This window comes from Tamandua tetradactyla, chromosome 15, assembly GCF_023851605.1.
Source record: "Tamandua tetradactyla isolate mTamTet1 chromosome 15, mTamTet1.pri, whole genome shotgun sequence".
Classification (NCBI taxonomy): domain Eukaryota; kingdom Metazoa; phylum Chordata; class Mammalia; order Pilosa; family Myrmecophagidae; genus Tamandua; species Tamandua tetradactyla.
The window spans coordinates 78114284-78134809 of NC_135341.1; the positions used below are offsets into that span (position 1 = coordinate 78114284).

General features: G+C 51.4%; 1 long non-coding RNA gene and 1 pseudogene across 1 annotated transcript; one reads left to right on the top strand and one right to left on the bottom strand.

Annotated features, from left to right (window-relative positions):
* Nucleotides 1-8593: 8593 nt before the first annotated feature.
* LOC143658069 (large ribosomal subunit protein uL22 pseudogene) lies at nucleotides 8594-9084 on the bottom strand (annotated as a pseudogene).
* Nucleotides 9085-11437: 2353 nt separating this feature from the next.
* LOC143658070 (uncharacterized) lies at nucleotides 11438-18080 on the top strand. Its single transcript, XR_013163110.1, has 3 exons — nucleotides 11438-11548; nucleotides 13291-13371; nucleotides 16525-18080. It is a non-coding gene; the product is annotated as an uncharacterized LOC143658070 (long non-coding RNA).
* The last annotated feature ends 2446 nt before the right edge of the window (nucleotides 18081-20526 follow it).

The following is a 20526-nucleotide window of genomic DNA, read 5'->3' on the forward strand; positions in this document are numbered from 1 at the left end:
AAAGAGTTTATGGTCTTCATTCATTTTTCTTAAGGTGGTATAGGCAGGGCCTTGGAGCGTCCTGGTCCCTTTAAGCACAAGGTTGGAGGGAGTCTGAGAGGAGGTCAGCCATTCACCCAAGCGGGCAGGAAAGGGAACAGCAGGTGGGACCGGGCTCCAGCTCTGGGACCCTCCCTTTGAGAGCGACAGGCCCCGCCTGCCTGGTTCTGTGCACACATTGGAGGCACAGGGCTTGTGGGGCATAAGACAACACATCCGTGGGGAGGGTCCCGCCTTGAAGTCAGTCCTCGGGGGAGGGGCTGAGTTTCTGGGACAAACTCATCTCTGAAACGAGACCCCCGCCTGGACCCGGCGGGAAGTCACAGTCCCACTAGTCTTTGGAAAGTGACCTCCGAACTCAGGACTTAACGGTCAGCCAATCTACCTCCATCAACAGGGAAATTCTTAGAGGTACTTAAGCAAAAAAACCAGCACAATGGCATTTTGGCATCAGAATGCTGAAGAGGACTCTGGAGTAGAGGTGGAAATTGGAGTACCCTCTCCCTGAAAAGCCTGCCTTCTGCTGCCACATCCTCTGGCCAGTCCCAAAGCATCCGGGACACCCCTGGAGAACAGCCCCTTCTACAAGACCCATTCTGCGGAGGCTCTGGCCAGGCTGGTCCAACACCATCCCCTAGTGGGCCATGAGACTCTCGGTGACCTGGATTCCTATAAAAGTAAACGTTTATAAGATGATTGGGCCTGTGTCTGGGACTTCCTCGCATCTAACTTGGCCATCTACCGCCACTCAAGCACTCTCACAGCCTACTCACACAGGGCCCTGGAACTGCCATCTGATGAACTGACAGGGCCTGGGAAAATTCCAGAATGTCCATGTCCTGTATTACAGGGAAGTATGGGAGAGGCAAACCTCAGGATGAGCCACAACCTCAAACCAGGGCTGCATGGCGACTCGCCACATTGTCCCTCTGGGCCCATCTCCAGACGCTGTGGGCAGCACCCCGACCGGGTAGGAAGGGAAGTTCTGCCAGGTAGGCAGGGACCGCTTTACTTTCTTCCTCGGAGGGGCTGAGAAACCAAACCAGTAAGGTCAGCCAGTCATCCAGTCCAACCTCGAATTCAATCACCCAAATAACTATAATTCAGCTCTCCTGACTCCCCACCTTTTCCCATGGTGACGTGTCAGCCAATGAGAGTTTGGCTTCTGCTTTCCCACCTTTCCTGGTGACATGCATTAACCCTCCCGCCCATGAGCAAGGCAAGTTCCAGGCATGCCTTGCTTCGGTACTGAGTTTCCAGGTGTCACCTCATCCCCAGGGCAAGTCCTTACTACGTCTATGGGTTGGTAAACATGCACACTTCTATGTGTAAACAGATTAGACTGTAGCTCTTTTCCCACTAAGAAAGGTGTGTCCGCAAGCCGGAAAAATGGGTGAAAGCCTGTGCTTTCCCAGCATTGTCCAACATTCACGGTGAGCAGGTATCCAAGCAGACAAAATCAGATTAAAGCAGGAAGTAAGTAAACATTCGGTCACCCCTTTCCTTCAATTCCCTGGAGGATGGAAGTGACTTGAACAGGTGCAGTCAAGTCGGGTTCTCGTTTTAGGTAAAAATAGCATTTTACTTGTTTCGGCGATGCCTTGATGTCGATGCAGTGTGTGTATGTGTGTGTGGTACGGGCAATGTGAGTGCTTCCTATATTATCTTGGAGAACCCCAGGCTTTCAATGTTCGTGGAGCCTCTACTGCCACCACTAATAATGAATCTCCCTATGGGGCAGTGGTACCTTCTTGGGTGCAGGCCTATGTACAGCCCTACAGCCCTACTTGCTCTGTTTTCTCACCATTTCCAATACAGGACTCGAAGGAAGACCGCATCTCCTCCTCCACAGCCCTCAGATGGAGTCCCCGTGGGCTCTGGTTGACTTGCGGCTCATTCATCTCTGACCCTGAAGCGCCTGCGGGGAGGAGGTGACACATGAGGGTGAGAGATTCTGGCAGAGGGACCCACCTGTGGGGAGGCCTGGGGTGCCCGAGAGCTAGAGGTTTGGGAGCCACTGAGAGTCTTCACCTGATGTGATTAGCAGCAAAAAAAGAAAACAAAACAAAACAGAAAAAACAACACAACAGTGGAGAGGGGTTGGAGATCCAAGCAACAAAAGGAGCTCGGGACGGTTCTTAGGTAAGATAAGTCCTGAAACCCAGAAGCACCAGTCTCTCCAAAAACACCAACCAGTTGCCTCTCCCTGCCCCTAATGTCCACACTCCTTTTCAACATGAAGTGAGAACAGTCATTGCCCAAATATCCCTGAAGTTTGGGAGAAGGATCAGAGGAGAAGGAGGAGTTGGAGAAGGCAAGATAGGATTTAACAAATGATTGTGACTGCTGAATCTCTACATTATTTCTCACCAGTCTCTAGTGTATTAGAACAGCTGAAAATGTGGAACTCTAACCCATACCATACTTTTGAAATTTGCCCAACTACTTGTTATACTGTACTTCGAAATTTATCACTTTTCTACATGTGTTATATTTCACAATTAAAAAAATGTTAAAAAAAAAAAAAAAAAAGAGAGAGAGAGAGAGAGAGAGAGAGAAAGAAAGAAAGAAGGAAAAAAGGAGCTCTGGAGTCCTAACTCAGGGTCCGGAAACTGGAGCTGCCGGGGGAGAGGAAGGAGGGGCTTCTCGGATCCGAGCGGCCGGCTCTGGGCGGGGTGGCGGGGCCCACGTGGCGGGGACGTGGGCGCCCTTCCCGCCTCCAGCCGCCCCCGCCGCCAGGGGGCGCCCGCGCGCGCGCTCGGGACCCACGTCCGGACCGCGCAGGCTGCGGGGCGGTCCGAGGGCGGGTCGGGAGCGGTGGGGGGGGCGAGGCTGGGGTGGGGCGGGAGCCGGGGCTGCGATCCCCGCCGCATCCCGAGGAATGTGGCCTTTGGCTCGTCCCCTGCCCGCATTCCGGCCGGCGCAGGAATGTGAACAGGGTGTTCACTGCGAGCCCTGGGCTCACAAGTTCCTTCCCCTCCGGTCCGAGATGCCAGGCGGCGGCTGCGGGGCGGCGCCGTCTCTGCCACGCTGCAGGGCCGGCCGTGCGGGGAGGGGAGGGCCCCGAGGAGCCGTCAGGCCGGCCACAGAGGGCCCCGGGCAGGGGTGCTGTGAGACCAGTTGGTGTTTAGTAAGGAAGGGAAAACAAAAGTCTGTGCAGGCCCTGAGAAAGCCCGGCCAGTTTTCCACGAGTCTCAAGGGGCAGGAGTCAGACCCTAAGACGTGCCCCTCTCCAGGGCACCTTGTAGATAGCAAGGCCTGGGGGAGAGCATGGGGAAAATACACGATCCAGTTTGGGATTGGGTGCTTGCTCTCTGACCCCCCAGGGAGTGAGTGAGTGCAGAGGAGTAAGCATTAGTTCATTCAACAAATATTTACCCAGCCCCTGCTCTGTGCCAGGCACCGAGCTAAATTCCGAGGGCACAGGGCCGAGCCAGGAGACCTCCTGTCCTGGAGGGGCTGACATTCAGTTCCTGGAGACAGTCACTGAAACACCCAAGGACAGGGAGGAAGCCCAGAGTGCTGGAGCACACTGAGGAATAACCCACGTTGGGGTGGAGATCCAGGAGGGCTTCCTGGCGGAAGCTGCAAAGTGCCCCAAAAGGCCATAGGAGTCAGCTTGAAAATGGGAGACAGTGTTCAACACAAGAAGAACCTTCTGAGCGGAGGCTGGGAGCATGTGTGGTCCGAGCGGCTCTGAGCAGAGCCTGGGTCTGCCTTCCCTGCAGGCTCCTGCCGACCAGCCAGCTGGGTCACTGTGGGGACCAGGGTATCTACCTCCCTCGACCCCACGACACTGGCGTATTTACAAAGCCCCCGTTCTGCAGGAGGCACCGTGGTGGGCCTGTGGGAAGTGCAAAGGAGAGAGAGACTTGACATGATGCTTTGGGATTATCGTGGGAACTGAGAGATAAGGTCCATGACACATCTGGCATGGTGCTTAGCACCTAGTAGGCGCTCAGTAAATACTGGCTGGTCTCAGCACCTTGCGTGATTTACCCATGCCTTCCCTTCCCCTTCAAGGTGGTCATTTCTGCTTCTGAAAAGAGCAGCTGTCCAGCCCTTCACCCCATGGGGAGGGGGCTGGCTGAGGGGAGGGCAGTGTGGGTCTGGTCCTGGAACTTCCTATTTGCTCCTCCTGGCCAGGGGAGGCGGGGCAGGCAGGAGATGAGGCTGGTGTGGTTGGGGCGGGTAATCAGGATCCTAGAATACACCCAGGGCACCTGGTGCTGGTTCCTGGGACCACAGGAGGGGTTGGAGCAGAAGAGGGCTTCGCCTGGACCTGTGGGCTCAGCACAGGGTGAATGCAGCAGGGAGGGTCAGGGCCAGGAAGGCTGGGTGTGGGCAGTGGTCTAGGAAAGGAGTGGAAAGAGCCTGATAAGAGCCAAGGGGGGAGGACAGAATGCCATCAGGGAGATAGAGATGCAGGAAGCAGAGGAGACCAGATCCTTCAGGTGATTGGCTGCGCGGTGGGGCCGAGGCTCTGAGTCCCTGTTCAATTCTGAGCTCACTGTCACGGGTCAGTACACCTCTGAGTGCAGGGGTCCCAGGGCATCAGGGCCCCTGTGCACCCCCTCCTGCCCCTGACTGATGGAACAGCAATGTTTACATCCAGAAATTCCTTGTCGGGGCCCCCCTCCCGGGAATGCACTGAGACCTAAATCGTGTGTACAGAGGAAAAGTGCAGGACTTGGAATGGCCTCTCAGCATTGTTTCTTGGCAAACACAGGAAGATGGGTTTCCTTTAGCTTTGTGGCTCTGACATCTGAGGCCGGACCCCTCCTCCAGCCTTTGGGGTAAGGCACGGGAAGCAGGGGACCAGGCAGTCCCTGGGAAATATACACCCACCTCTGCTCCTCTGACTTATTTCATGTTCTTAGAATTTCCTCTCTTGGACTGTGGCTTTGTTATTTTAAAATTCCACGCTTTGGTTAGGGTTGGAAAAATCCCCTGGTGCCACTGCTGTGCGGACACAGTTCTGCGCTGGGGGTGCGAGGAGGAGTGGCCCAGCCAGCAGGCCTGCAGCCCAGTCTCCAAGTGAGCTCCTGAGTCAGCCCGAGGGAGGCTCTTGGGGCTGGGCGTGTGTGCCTCTGCCTGAGCACGGGCTAGTCCCACGGCAGGGACGTGGCAGTGCTTTCTGTCCAGCTGTCTGGGTTGGGCCCCGTGGAAATGGCAGAGGCCTCTGCAGGGGACACCCCCACGCACAGCTGTCTCACACTCCCAGGGCTTGGGCTGCCGCCTCTCCTGGGTTCCCGGGTGCCCTGTCTTCGTGGCCTTTGCCTCTCCCTTCTCTGCTGACCCCCATACCTTCACTTCACAGGATGTGTACAAAGAGTTCGCCACGAGAACAATCATTATAGAATTTTGTTCCTCCTCCAGTTCACTCATTGATTCGTTCATTCAACAAACAATGACCGAGTGCCTACCTGATGCCAGGGTGCTGGAAATACAGAGACGAATAAACTGGAGAAATGGACACAACTTGAGAATGCCAACACCTGATGGCCTTAAGTATGGAATAACCACATGACCCAGTGTCAGGACTGGGGAGAGGCGAATGGGGTTCTAGCCTTGGATACAGAACGTAAAAGGGTTCCAAAAAACTCTGTGATTGAATGAATAACATTTTAGTGCCATGTTTTTAAAAATAAAAATAACCCACAGTCAACAAAATGTCAAAATTTTAAATAAAGGCTGTACCAAGCCATACTGGGACCAGAGGCAAAAGGAAAAATCAGTTAACACCGATCTTCAACTTGGAATTGAGTATAGCATTGACAGACTTTCATGTTAGTGTTCAAATAGCTCACGGATGTTTGCTTTTTGGCATAGAGAGAAACTCATGGCATACATGTGAGTGGAAGTAAAGGAGGTCATAAAAGCATATATAAAGTCTGGTCCTACTAAAAATATACCTAGGTACTGAAAAACTCTGCAAGAGCCTACAGCAAAATGCTAACTGTCCTTTTCTCTGGAATCCTTGGTTATTTTATTACCTTCTTTTGTTCACCTGTATTTTCTGACTATTTTAGCAATGAACATACAATCGTTGTATAATTTTTTTCTTAATGGTATTTTTTTTTAAATAAGAGAGTTATAGTCTAATATGCTGGTCTGGGCAGTATAGTTAATCATGGACTCTGAGACTTAAGGAGGGGCCTAAGGGCTCCCCGACCACCCCCCTTCTCAACACTGGTGAAGGAGAAAAGCCAGGTTCCCCATCCCCACTGTGCAGATGAGAAAGCTGAGGCTCAGCGAGGTTGAGGGGCTCAGCCAAGGGTGGGACATGGTGGCACAGGTGTTTCAATCCACGTCTCCCCTTAGCACGCATTCTGGGTCTCTTGCTTCCCAGCTCCCTCCAAGCTGAACTTTCTAGGTCTCTCTTCTTCATAGTCCACTCTCCAAGACCCATTTCTTCCACTGATGTTTTTCTCAACTGAGAACAGAACTGTTGGAAGAAAACCTACCAGAAATGTCTGGGTAGCTGTGCCTGGCCCCGCTCTGGGCTTTGAGTGACAGAGTGAGAAAGTGATTCCAGTTAGAAAGTGTTTCCAACATTATGTTTTTCTCTCTGGTGCAGACACGCCCCACAGATTGGCATGAATCATAAGTAATTCCCTAAAGCCCCCATCTGCCTGGAAATGCCTGGTGGTGATTCCCACAGTTCTGAAGCCATCAGCCCTGCGTGCCAGCAGCCTTCGCCAGTCCCCACCCAGCCACAAACGTCTTGATCCATCCTTTGGGGAGGCTTCTGAAGAGAAGCATGGCAGAAGCACTCTCTCTCTCCACCTCTGAAGCCTCTGAAGAGCAACCTCCTTCTCTGGTTTAGGAACAGTAAGTTCTTTTTCAGGAATCTGGATTTTTGCTCACACAAGCCTCAGAGCGGAGGTCCTCGGTGCGTCCTCGCTATGATTCAGTAGGCCAAATGTCTGATGCATGAGGCCTGCGGGGCAGAATCGAAGCCCTTTCTTTCCTGTAGAGATGGGTTTCCAGGCTCCAGCGTACCCTCAGCGGTTTATGGTCTCAGCTTGGCTGTTGAGTGCCAAGAAGCAAGCATACCCCCTTGCTTCTAAGCAGGGGTTTCAAAGGTTGTATTTTCCAAAGATGGCTAGAGAGGAAAGGTTATGCACATACGTTGTTAATGGAAACATGCTTTTTTTAAAAATCTATCTGGCAATATTGATTTAAATTACATATAAAATTGATGATTGTATATTATGTAAATTATATGCGTCTGACCGTCAATCCATTCCTCATCCTCTATCCCCAAATAGCTGTACAAGATCATTATTGCAGTATTATTCATAGTGTCCAGAAATTGGAATAAACGTGAATGCCTATCATAGGGGAATGGCTGAATCAATTATGGTGTGTCCATATCAAGGAGTGTTATGCAACTGTTAGAAAAGAATAAACTAGGGCTATACCAGTGATGAATTTCCATTAATAAGTGAGAAAAGCAACAGCAGAAAAGTTTTTATAATATTCAGGTCAAACAATGATTTAAAAACCTACGTGTAGGGTGGTGCAGCGGTGGCTCAGTGGCAGAATTCTCACCTGCCATGCCAGAGACCAGGGTTCGATTCCCAGTGCCTGCCCATGCGAAAAACCCAACCCAACCCAACCAAACTAAAAACACCTACGTGTAATAACAAAACAGGAAGAAAGAAAAAAAGCCAATGTATGCTTATATGTGTTGTGTTAGTCAAAAATCTTCTGAGAAGCAGTCCCTAAGAGAGACTTGCAAGAGATTTATCAGGGAAAATGCCTGTGAGGGACAACAGGAAGGATGCTGGAAAAGCTGAGAGAACATCAGGTGGTGATGTGGGTCTAAGCCCTGTGGAGGAGAGAGAGGGAAGGAAGGCAGGAAAGTTCCAACAGATTCTTTCTACACAGGAAGAGTCTTAGCATTTAAAGGACGAAAGGATAGATGGGGAGTCAAAGTTGCTCCTTAGTGGAGTTCTGAATCCCAGGAATGGGTCTGCCTTAGTGTCCCGCCCTGCTCAGACGTTGAATGGAGAGCAAGCCCTCGGGGCAGGCCCCGTAGTCAGGGGCTGGAGAGGTGCACTCTCCTGGCTGCCACCTATTCGCATATCTGTTTATTCTTCTACTTGTTCATACAGGTGTAAAGAAAGCCATAGCAGTATAAATAGTTGGTACATGGGCTGTTGGGAGAGAAGGAAAGGGAAGCATCCTACCAAAAGGAGAAGGAGGAGGAGGAGGAGGAGGAGGAGGAGGAGGAGGAGGAGAAGGAGTTGCACAAATCCCCCCCAAAAATTCTGACTTTTACAGCCTTAGCAACATCTCAAGAGACATCTCAATCTTAATATGTTTAAAAAGGGAATTCCTGAGTTCATCTCTCTCCATCGACCAAACCCTGCTCTGCCTGCAGCCCTCCCCATTGCAGTAAGTGGCATCTTCATCCTTTTCAATTGCATAGACCCAAGTTCTAGGAGTCACCCTTAGCTTCTCTCTTGCTGAGCAAGTCTGGTTGGTTCTACCTTTTTATTTTATTCTTGCTTTAACTTTAATTTGCATTTATTTTATGGTGGACTTATTCCCAAGCCATACATTTCTGCTTCTTCAGGGATATCTTTTTCTTCTGGACAAACTGCTCTTCTGGTTTAGGAACACTGTGTGCTCTTTCAGGAAGGATCATCTCAGAGTGTCAAGGCGAGCTCATAATCCTCAACTCTGTAAATCCTGCAGAGCATCTTAGGAGCTTTGTTCTCCTGGACGTGCTCAGTGACCAGAGAATCTATATTAACCCTTAAGTTCAGCATTACTCTGTGCATTTTCAAGCATGTGCAGCAAAAATTCAGCTCCCTTTTTGGGAGCACCTGCCCACACCACCACTGTCACGACAGAACGGTGCACGCTGCTTCCGTAAAGTGACGTCTTTCAGATACTCGGTGGCTTTTCCAGCATGCATACCCTTGATGGCCTTGGCAATTTCTCGGGTGTTCTTAAAGTGAACATGAAGATTGAACCTCTTGATTCGCATGATTTTGTGGGGTTTTCCGGGTCAAATGAATAGCGAGCCATTCTCAGAGATCACCTCGGGCCGCTTCTGGGAACAGATCCACCATCACCACCTCGATGACCACACTGGCCTCCCGTGTCTTCCCCCTGCTCTCACCCTGGGCCCCCACACTCCTCTGCAGTCAGCCAGTGTGAGCCTGTTAAAATGCAAGTCAAGTCACACCAGTCTATATGTGCTCTACATGAGCAGCAGCCCCTCCCCCCTCACCATCCCCATTCCTGTTTTCCTTTCCCTGCTCACTCCCTTTCTCCCATCCGGCCCCCTGGCTCAACCTGGGACCTGCTGAGCAGGGCCTTTGCACTTGCCATCCCCTTGTCCTCTGGCCCATACCACAGTACAGCTGTTGTGCTGGAATGTTGCTCCTGAGTTAGATCTTGTTTCCTGGATTCCATGTAGTATGTTTTTCTTGGTTTACTCCCTGCAGTAGCTCCTTGAGAAAGCGTGAACGAGAAGCACATTTTTTAGAGGCTTGAATGTCTGATTCACAGTTTGGCTGAATATGGAATTCAAGGATAGAAATCATTTCCCTCTGCATACTGGAAGCATTTGTTCTATCATCTTCTAGTTAATAGTATTGCTGTTGAGAAATCCGATGTGCTTCTGACGCCTGTTTCTCTATAGAGGAATTTTTATCCTTCCCATTGGAAGCCTTTAGAATCTATTCTTTATGTCATATATTCTGAAATCTCACAGCCGCGTCTTGTTGTGGGGCTGCCGTCACTCATGGCTCTGGTTACTCAGTAGGCATTTGGCTTCCGTTCTTTGGTTTTGGGAAATTTCCTTGTAATACTTTTACGTACAATGTCCTCCCTCAATTTTCTGTGCACTTTCTTTTGGCATTGGGCTTTCTGATCGAGCTTCTAATTTTCTCACTTTCCATCTCCTGTCTTTTCTTTTTTAATTCTCTTTCTGGGTGATTTTTCTTATCACCGGATCTTTCTATTACATGCTGTCTTTTTAATTTTAGAATAATGCTGTTTAATTTCTAAGGTTTTTTGTTGTCATCATTCTCTGTCCTTAAAAATATCATCCTGTTCTGATTTAACAGGAGCAATTTTCTCATCTCTCTCAAAGTGTTAATTATTGTCTTTTTTTTTGAAGTTTTCTCCTACTCTGTGTGGTGTCTGCTGCCTGTTATTTCTCTCTCTGCTTGTGGTGGTGTCCATCTTTGATGTTGGGGATTGTCTCAACTGACTGGTGGTCCTTGCATATTTGCACATATTTCAAGGAAGAAACTAAAATATATAGCTGGGAACTCCCTGTACAAGAGAGAGCTGGGCTTCACTGGAAGGTGTGGGGGAGCCTAGGAGTTCGTTTGAGGCCCCAGGTTTCTGTTTCTCTGGGTCTTTACTCTGAGGTTGTCCATTTCTTCTGAACATCTTATCATCTCTTGCTCTGGGTGGTAGAACAGGGGTCACCACGGGCCTGGCTGGTCCGGGTTGGGGCTAGGGGGAAATGAGCTAGGAGGCTCACTCTTCACGTGTCAGCTCTCACCTGGTCTCCCCAGGGAGGACGTTAGTGCTGAGTCCTCCCTTACCTTCTGTTGTGCCCGGTGCCTCTGGATCTGGAGGCCCTTTGGTTTCAATTCTCTGCCACTTCCACTGGGAGAGGGAGATATGTAGCCTAGCCTGGCGATCAGCTGGGGAGGGCACCAGGTGCTGTATTCGCAGACTTTTAGCCTGTGTTCCTGCTTTCCACTCCAGCCTCTCCCATGGTAAGGCATCTCAGCTTCCCAGCAGCATGGCCTCTCCTGCACGCATGGGTGGGCTGACTTCTTGGGGGTGGGGGGCATGCTCCTCTGGAAGGAACTCAGCTTCAGCTTGCCCATGTGCCACTTGCTTTTCTTTTTTCAAACATGCACTAGCATCTTTCCTCTGTCAGCTTCTGCTCCCTTCCCCTACCATCTAAGGGTCCTTACGGGATTGTATCTATCTATCTATATATGTATTTTCTCCATCCTGTACATATTATTCTGCAATTTTCTTTTTTCACCCAACACTAAGTCATGGACATCAGCACACTCAGATTTAACCATTCCTTGGATTTATTAGACGATCCCCTTATCATGTGGACATGTGAGTTGTTTCTGAAAACAGGGTTGCTGGAACTTCCTGTGCATCCTTGGCGGGTTTGGCGTTTTGGGCGCCCATCTCTGCCTCCTGGCCCTCCGTCCCTGCGGACTCCGCCGCTCGCAGCTGGACCAGACGTCTTCACACGGGGTCTCTGCCGGAAGGACGTGGCCGAGGAGTTGGGGGGGGGGACAGCAGGCAGGAGGAGGCTGATAGGGGAGCTGGCTTCCTCGCACGAAGGGCTTGTACTGAGTCATTCTCATTATTGCCACTTTTCTAGGGAGGAGGCCTCGCCGTGCCCAGAGCAGCACAGTGAGTCAGAGATGAGGATTCCATCCCACCTGCCCCCGCCCTGGAGCCCTGGTTCCCAGGCCTGAGCTCCCAGGCAGCGGGCCAAGTAAGTCCGGGGGAGACGGGTGTTGGGGCCTTAGGGTGGCCTGGCAGCCTGGGCTGAGGAGGTCTTAAATGGTATTCAGTTATTTTTTTTTTTGAATAGGTAAAATGTCCATCGACTCTTTGAATTCTTGTCTTCAAATACAGTGAAAATTCTCCCTCCCACTCTGGTCACACAGCCGTGCAGCTCCCTTCTTTAGAAGCAACCAATGTTGGTTTTTAATGTATCCTTCAAGAGATATTTTAATGCAAAGAAAAAAAAATAAATTATTTTACCAGTCTGTGATCCTTATATGCAACCTTTGGCATAGTTCAGAATTCAGAATTCATGGATTTGGAAAGGTTGTGTGTGTGTATTGTGTAACACTCCCAGAAAAGTCTGGGGCAGAACCCTGCAATAAAGCAAGCTAATATTTTTGCACTAAGTAGGATTCCTAAGGCCAAAATTTGCTTGAAGACAGTTCAGGTTTTGCTGCCAAAGGTGTTTGTGCCAAAAGTATTTTGAAGAGACAATATTCGTTTTTCAGAGAGTTTTGAATTTCAGAATTGAGGATAAGGGAATGTGGTGGACGTGTTGTTATACTATCCTCCCGATTTAAAAACCTATGGTCAGTTTGGGCCACAGTGGCTCAGTGGCAGAGTTCTTGCCTGCCATGCCAGGAGACCTGGGTTCGATTCCCGGTGCCTGCCCATGTGAAAAAAATAATAATAAAAATAAACAAATAAGAAAAAAGAAACACCCTATGGTCATAGTCTTTTCACACTGGCTCAGTCCAAAAGAGTTTTTTCACTTTTTTTGAACCTCTGCATAATATTCCATTATATACATGTACCATAGTTAATTTAGCCTGTTTATGGACATGTGAATTGTTTTCAATATCTTCTCAATTGCATCAGTGCTGCAGGGAATACCCTGATACACTCATTTAGCACATACATGCATAAGCATATCTGTAGGATAAATTCCTAGCAGTGGAATTGCTGGGAATCAATTAATAATAATGATAGTTAACACTTAACGTGGCATTTACTAAGACCCAGGCACTGTGGTAAGGGCTTCACAATAATGAATGCATTCTAATCCTTGCAGTAATCTCAAGAGGTAGGCACTATCATCATCCCATTTTGCAGATGAGAAAACTGAGGCAGGAAGAAGTTCAGTGACTTGCAGAGCCGGGATTCAAATTGGGAGGTTCTGGCTCCCATCCATCCTCTTAACCATAGGCTCCACCTCCTCAGGCAGGCTGTGGGAATATGCAGCAGAGAGATGCTGTCAGACCCCGTCCGTCCGCCACATGATTTCACCAATGTGCATTCCTCCCGGCAGCATGGGAGGCCGCTGGTTTCCCCCCACTCGCCAACGCTATCTTGAATCAAATATTTTGAATGCTGCCGATCTGATAGGTGAAAATGGTATCTCGGTGTAGTTTTCACTTGAATTGATTTTCCTATGAGTCAGATTGAGGGCCTTTACATCTGAGGATCATTTGTATTTCCTTTTCTGTAAACTGACCATTGATTCTTTTTTTTTCTTTTAAACTTTTTGTTTTGAGATAACTGCAAACTTACAGGACAGCTGTAAAATTGATATAAAACTTGTACAAAGGACTCCAGCATTTCCCACCCTCAGTCACCCAGATCCACCAATTTGAACACTTTGTCACATTTGCTGGAACATTCTCTCTCGCTCGCTTTCTCTCCTATATAGCTACCCCATTCCTGTCTTTTGCTCATTTTTATGTCTAGGTATGTTGGTGACTCGCATGAGCTTGTTATGTCTTAGGCAGTCTAGTCTTCGGGGATTCAAGTCTGCGCATCTTTTCCCAGGTTAGTCGTTTATCTTTTGATTTGGGGCTTGAGGCAGAGTATTGTGAGGACAGGAAGGAAGGGAAATGGCTTCAGTGTTGGTGGGGAGGGAGAGGAGAGACAGAACAGAAGAGGAGCAGGGGGTAGTGACTGAAGGGGTCCGTTCTGGAGATGGGGCAGAGGCCAAGTGCGCCGGGTGTGGCCCACTTCAACCTGGAAAGGGGTCAGACCCCATGAGAGACATGAAGATGTGCAGCTCACATCTCGCTCCAGGAAAGGCCTGTCCAGCTGCAAGGCAAGAGCTGCAGCTCTTGGCTCCTGCACGGTCAGCCCCAGTTTGGGGGCTGAGTTCTGCTGTTCTGGGGGCGGTTCTGGCCAGCGACTGAGCCAGATGATGGTACAAGGGCTCAGCCATCTCGACCGCCACGGGACCGTCCACCAGGAGTCCTGGCTTTCCCAGATCCGCGCCGCCGTCCGGTGGCTCCAACCTCACTTCTGTCCCTCTGCCCCCGCCTCCCTCCCCAGTAAATCGTTTTACAGTCTAAAGAGTTCTTTTTTCCTTGTTTCTCTGGTGGTGATGACTCTCAAGGTCCTTTGGCTTGGGCTTAGAGTGAAATGCTTGTTCCAGGGGTGAAGGCAGTTGAGAGGGGCCTGCCGAGCTTGGGGATTCTGGTCTCAGCTCAGAGGCTGGAGGCGTGGTGGGGAGAGGGCCTGGGCCCTCTGCAAGGTCTCTGGGCGCGGGGTCGGGTGGGGATATGTGGGAGGAGCTTGGGCCGGAGATCGCACCACACGGGCCGGCCGTGGGTGTGCAGAAGACCTGAAGGCACCGCGTCTCCCCTCCGGCCGCCACCCTCTGGCCTGGCTGGGCCTCCGTCTCCCCTCCGGCCGCCACCCTCTGGCCTGGCTGGGCCTCCTGGCCCGGCCGCGGTGTCCTGACTGATCTCCTACCCTTTGCATCGTGCCAGGGTGATAGGATCAAATCGTTCCTCAAGGCCTTTTTCTTTAGTTACTTGTTTTTAAACAAGTTTACTGACTTATATTTTAAATGATTCCGGCTCTTTATTAAAGGAAAACAAAATCGAAGGTTAAATCTTGAGGCTAGAAGTCCCCTTATTCCTGTGGTTCCCTGCGCTTTATGTCCAGGCCCGGCCCCCCTGTCCAGCCTTATACCCGTCCCCCCATGCCGTGCCCCTCCTCTCCACATACACAGGGCCACTGGCTGTTTGTTCTGAGCCTCCAGCAGGTTCTCGTGTCCCCCTGTGCCCGTTGCAGTGAGCCTCTCTGGCTGGTACTCTACATATTTCCCCCATCCCTCAAGTTCCAGTTGACACGACAGCTCCTTGCGTGGATTTGGGGGAGTGGGGTGTGGTAGGCAGTAGATATAAATGTGCGTTCGGTTTGCCATGTGCAAGTTTCCTTACGAGACTGCGGCAAAAATTTGAAGTGTTTTTAATTAGAAGACACCCCTCTGTCACCCACCACCCTGTGGAACTGCCACATCTTGGAAGGTGGTTCCGTGCCAAGATTGGACCCCACAAGGTTGCTTTATGTGGGTTCCACCTGCATTTCTAGAACACAGCCTGAGAGGGCTTTCTAGGCCGCTCTTACTGCAGCCACCCCCCCCCACATGCCTGAGAGACCACAATCACCCATCAACAGCAAACTGCTAATTAGATCAAATCTTCTTTCAACTCTGTCCTTAGGATTGCTTGAAATGTCAAAATGCAGTAGCGTGAATGTCAGAAAACACTGATGAGTGTATAATGGGTGAAGAATGGAGGCGGGTGGATGGCAGGTTTAAAGGAAGCATAAGATGCAGCATCGTCCCTGCCCCCGTGGGAGCAGATTTCCTAGTTTCCAAGCAAGACAGGTACCCATCAGCCAATGGCTGGGCACGGCGAGTGGTGGGGGGACCCCAAGGAAGGCGCTCGCTGTGGCTGGGGCAGCTGGGGCCCATCGTCGGGAGGTGGGGCTTGAAGAATGTCAGGGATGTGGAAAGACTAGAGAAGTGAGGAGGGCCCCTGGGGAGAAGGCGCCTCAGTGAATCACTCAGGAGGAGCCCTCCTTATTTTGTTTATTGAGCCCGGGATGCATCAGATATTTCTTTAAAGCAGTGGCTCTCAGTACTGGATGCATATGTTAATTACCTGGGAAGTTTAAAAAAAAAAAAGTTCAGGTACCTACATTCCACCTCAGAAGAGCTTGATTTCATTGGTCTGGGAATTGGGAGCTTTAAAAGCTCTGTAGGTGACATCTGATGTGCAGCCAGGGCTGAGAACCTCTGCCTTCCTTACAGAAAGTTCAGGCAGGGTGAGCGCCCTCACCCTGTCAGCCCTTTAGCACACACACCTGTTGGGTTCCTAATCCTCCTGGGCATGCCTCTCATTCTCATCTCCTGGATGGCTGCCGCCCTTGGGAGGGGCCCTGAGCCGCTCGTAAATCCCACTCGCACACCTGGCCTCGCGCTCCCGGGGGGGTGGGGGGTGGGGGTGCCTGCCAGCTCCACGCTCCAGCAGTCACCGGGCGGTCAACCAAGCTACAAGCTGCTTCCTTTCCTTCTGCCACCAGTGCCGCCCTTCTGGGGCCTTCTGGAAGCTCTGAAGGAGGCAGTTGGTAAAGCCCCTGTCGCCCATCTGCGGCCACCCGAAGGGCCAGCCCTTTCCAGTGGGTCCGGGGCTGAGCTTCCTGACGCCACGTGGGCACACAGAGGCTGCAGCGGGTGCCCGGGAGCTGGCCACAGGGGGTGGCACCGGAGGGAATTTTCCTCTCCCTGTGTTGCCTGGCCATGATCAGGGCCTGAATTCCTCCCCGAGTGGTCTCGGGAATGCTGTTTCTTACTTCAGGGAATTCTGCAGGTGTAGCCGCTGGGCACCAGCCAGCATGCCCAGTCACAAAAGTGCACGAGGCCCCAGTTTAGCCCCCGCTTTCAGGAACCCACTGCTGTACTTCCTTCTCCCGGGCAGCCGAGCAGGGTGTTGGGGGAGCTGCAGGCAAGGGCACGTACGCAGGGCTAACACTACAATTTTCTGACAAGGAGATTGCTGCACCCTGGAGGTTACCGTCAAGGCAGGAGACGAAGCACCCCAGCTTTGCAGCTTTTTTGATTTATTTAAAGATACATGCTATTTATTTATTTAAAACTAGCTTTATTGATTTTGTTTTAAAATGATGCAGGTTCTTTATGAAAAGAAAACCCACTGAGCAACAGAATGCTCAGAAGGAACGAGAAATCCCAGCGCTCCGAGAAAGCCACTCTCACTAGTCTGTGGGCATCTCCAAAGCGCACGCAGCCGGCTCATCCTGGGTGTACTTCTTTGGGCAGGGGCAGGGATAAAATGACCTTTAAAAGGATTGACAAGTATTGAAAAGCAGCCTCAGTCCTGGGCTTGCATAAGTGAACGCGATGACTCTCTCCAAATAGCCCCTCCAGAGACTTCCCACCGCCCTGCCTTCTTGGAAAGAACGTCCGTCTGCATTGGAATCTGTCCAAGGACAGAAGATGCCGAGGTGCTGTCTCATCTTCCTCTGGGCCCAGGGAGGCCCCAGGGCAGCCGGCTCTGTTGCTTCACAGCCCTCGAACTATGCTAAGAATGCAAACCATTTCCCACGGGACCAGCAACCATGAAGCAATTCCGAGCCCAACCTCCCCAAATATCTGCTTTACAAACAGATAAAACAAAGAAACATCCTGAAAATGTGATCTCGGGCGGTCCACCGGCAGCGGCTCTGCCTGTCCGCATTCCGGGCAGGAGGTTTTCTGCTTCCAGAGCTCATCTTGGACCTGCCAGGGTCCCCCTACCCCACCGAGGGAGCAGGGGCCTCTCGGGGCAGTGGGTGCCCAGCGTGTAAAGGCCCTTCGCAGGCATCTGGCCCTGTCGCAGGGTGGGGCTCGCTCCTGGCCAGCCCGGGCTGGACACGGGGCCTCTTTCACCTGCAGTCACCACCCACTCCAGCCCCCGGGCCTTCTGGTTCACACTGCCTCTGGCAGTGGGCCTGGCAGAGGGCAGGAGAGGCGGGGGCAGAGGCTTCAGCTTCCTGAGTGGCTCTCCCCCTCCCAGGGACTCGGGATGCTTCGCCATACTGAGGCAGGTGCGGTCAAGCCCCAGTGACCTACATAAGCTGCCAGACGTCGGGCAGGTGGGGGCCTGACTCACAGGGGAGCCTGTCTCGGGAAAGGGGGGTGTGGATTTCAGATCTGGAGACGGTGGAACAACCTCGGTGTTCAGTGACAGCTAACTGAATCATGACATGTCCGTGGGGTGGAATGTGATGTAAAAGTGATTATTATAAGACTATTTAGCAACACGGCAAATGTCGATGATCTGGTGTTAAAGTGAACAAAAGGAAGTTACACAAGTTTTTTTAAACCTGAACGGAAGACCGGAAGTCATACTTGCTCTGTGGCAGTGGTGACATTGTGGATTGTATTATTTTTTTTTTTTGGCTTGGGCAGTGGTTTTACAGTCAGACAGATCTGAATCAGAAGCTCAGTTCTGTGTTTTCCTGGAAAGAGCCTTGGAAGGTAGTTTAATGTCTCGAGACGGCCTCCTGTTCTGTAAAATGGGTACAATAATTCCCGCTTAGCAAGATCTCGCGAAGATAAATCACACGGCGTGTGCTCTCTCCTCCCTCCTTGCCTGCCTTCCTCCCTCTCTCCTTTCTCCCCCCCACATTTATCCACCAATGGGGCACCATCCAGTTGTCCACCAGGGATTCCACAGCCGAGTCAACCCTGGGTCTAAGCCTCTCTCGCTCCAGCAAAGCACGTCAGCCTGCTTGGGGCCCAGGCAGAGCTGGGGCCTCGCTACAGGCAAGGGGCTGGGGGGCTCGTGGCCAAGGCCCAAGTCGCCATGGGCAGGAGGAGGGGTGTCCTTGCGTCGGAACAGCCACCGCGATGTGTGCCCCCAGCTCCCGAAGCCACAGAGGCCTGGAAGGAGGAAGCAGGACATCGGAGGCCCAGCCTGCCTGATGCCACCTACAGGGCTGACCCTTCTCTGCCCCTGCTGCAGCCCCAAAGCCTGGGTCACGTGGACAAAGAGATGATTTATTTCCAGTGGCATGTGGATATTTTGATTTTAAGAGCACAGCATTTTCACTTACAGGAGGAGAAAAAATGAAGTAGTGGCTATAACGATATAACACACGATAAAACAAATTTTGAAAGCTGAGCTATTGTAAAGGGACATATTAAGTAAATAATAGTCTCGGTAGTGTGTGAATGTACTTCTCATTAGGGAAATGACTGAAGCTGAGGACCCTACTGCAGGCTGTGGCACCACAGCCCCATCTCTTCAGCTGCCCTCCTCCCTCCCCTCCCCCTCCTCCCTTCCCCCTTCTCTCCCTCCCCTCCCCCTCCTCCCCCTCCTCCCCCTTCTCTCCCCTTCCTTCTCTTCCCCTCCCCAGTCTTTCTGGAACATGATTTCATCTCCCATACCCCAAAGCCTCCTGTCTCCTCTATGGCCGGGTGGGGCTTCCTGAGAGCCGGGGACTCGCGTCCTTTAAACTCAGGGCCCCGAAGTCTCATACCGTCGTGGGTCCGCAAGAGGTATACAGTTATCATGAAATAATAATGGAAATTAGTTCTGGGAACTGTTTATGGAGAGCTTTCTGCACCTTAGCTCATTTAATACTCCGTCACCCTGAGAGAAAGAAACTATTGACCGTTTTAGACTGAAGGAAACTGAGGCTCAGAGAAGGTAACATCTGCCCCCAGCTGGGAAGTGGAGGGGCCGGGATTTGAACCCTGGCAGCCTGGCCATTGTGCGGTTCCCTGATGCAGAGCTGCCCCCCAAGAGGCGTGCCCCCGCCGCCCCACTCCCGCAGGGATTCCTGCCAGCCGCCAGGGGTGGGGGCAGCCTCAGTCCTGGCTGCAGCACCCTGGCTGCCTGGGCAGCTATTTCAAGGTCACAGGGGAAGGAAGTGGAAAAGCAAGAGGAAGGAGAAACTAGAGTTGAGTCAGATGCCTTGTGGAATTTGAAGACTTTTTTTTGAATTCTGGGAAGACAAAAAAAAAAAAAAGAGAGAAATAGTTATTCCAAATATGTCAAAGTGATAAGGGCCTCATTATTGTTTACATGCAAAACTCTCTGGCAGCCCGCACCTGCAAGCAAGAGGCCGGGATCCCTGAGACCCAGGGGCCCGGGGCAGGGCCCCAGGCTCCCGTGTGGGGCAGCTGGGTCGCTGAGACCCGGGGAGAGGCAAGGGGCGGACAAGACGCCGACACGTCCCGGTCCCTGTCCCTGGAATGTGGGCGGGTCCCTCCTGCCACGGAGAGGGAAGTGAGCAGGCTGCCTCCCTCGCGGCCTCCCACCGCCCAAGCCTCTGCTCTCCAGGCTGGGGACCCCTTTATCTTTGGGGATACCGGGCCGGCTCGTAGAGCCTCATTCCTCAGAGATCCGCTCACGTGACAAAGAGGCCCCCTCGGCTCAGCACACTGCAGAAGCACATGGGGTGCGAAAGGCCATCTGCTTTTGGAATTCCAGAAACCCTCCAGGGGAACAAGGACCCGCTGTGCTGTCCCTTCCTTAGGGCAAATCAGGTCCGAGCCGATAAATCAGAAGAGCCTGAGATGAGAGGTTCTGATAAGTTTTGGGGGGACAGTAGACAGCAATGGCTGAAAGTTCATTCTCTGGGAAACTTTTTTTTTATATACAATTCCAAACATCTAAATTCAGAAAGGAAAAGAACGATGAACCGTATTCATTCATTTATACCTCCACGAATTCAGTCAACAAACATTCATTCATGCATTAAATATGTGCCCTGGGGCTGGGTATGCTGCCAGGTGTAGCGTGTTTGGAAGTACCTGGGAATGTCTAGGTGACTCTCACCTCGGGGTGGGATGCCTGAGAATCACATACTCCTGCTGGGCTCCACCCAAAACACCCCCCTCCATCCGGCCTACTTACTCCGAGTTCGTCAAGATAATAAGGGATTCTTTCTTGAAACAACAGGACACTTGGGGTGGGGTCTGGGCATGAAGACTTTGCAAAGCTCCCCAGCTGCTTTTCAAAACATGAATCTCTGGCCCGGACACAATGACCAGATTGGAAACATATTTATCCAGATGCACCCACAGTCCTAGCTCCCTGGGAAGGTGCGGGCATAGTCTCCCGCTTGGGTTCATTCATGCTTTCACTCATTCATCCCACCGGTACTTTTTGAGCTCCCGCCCTG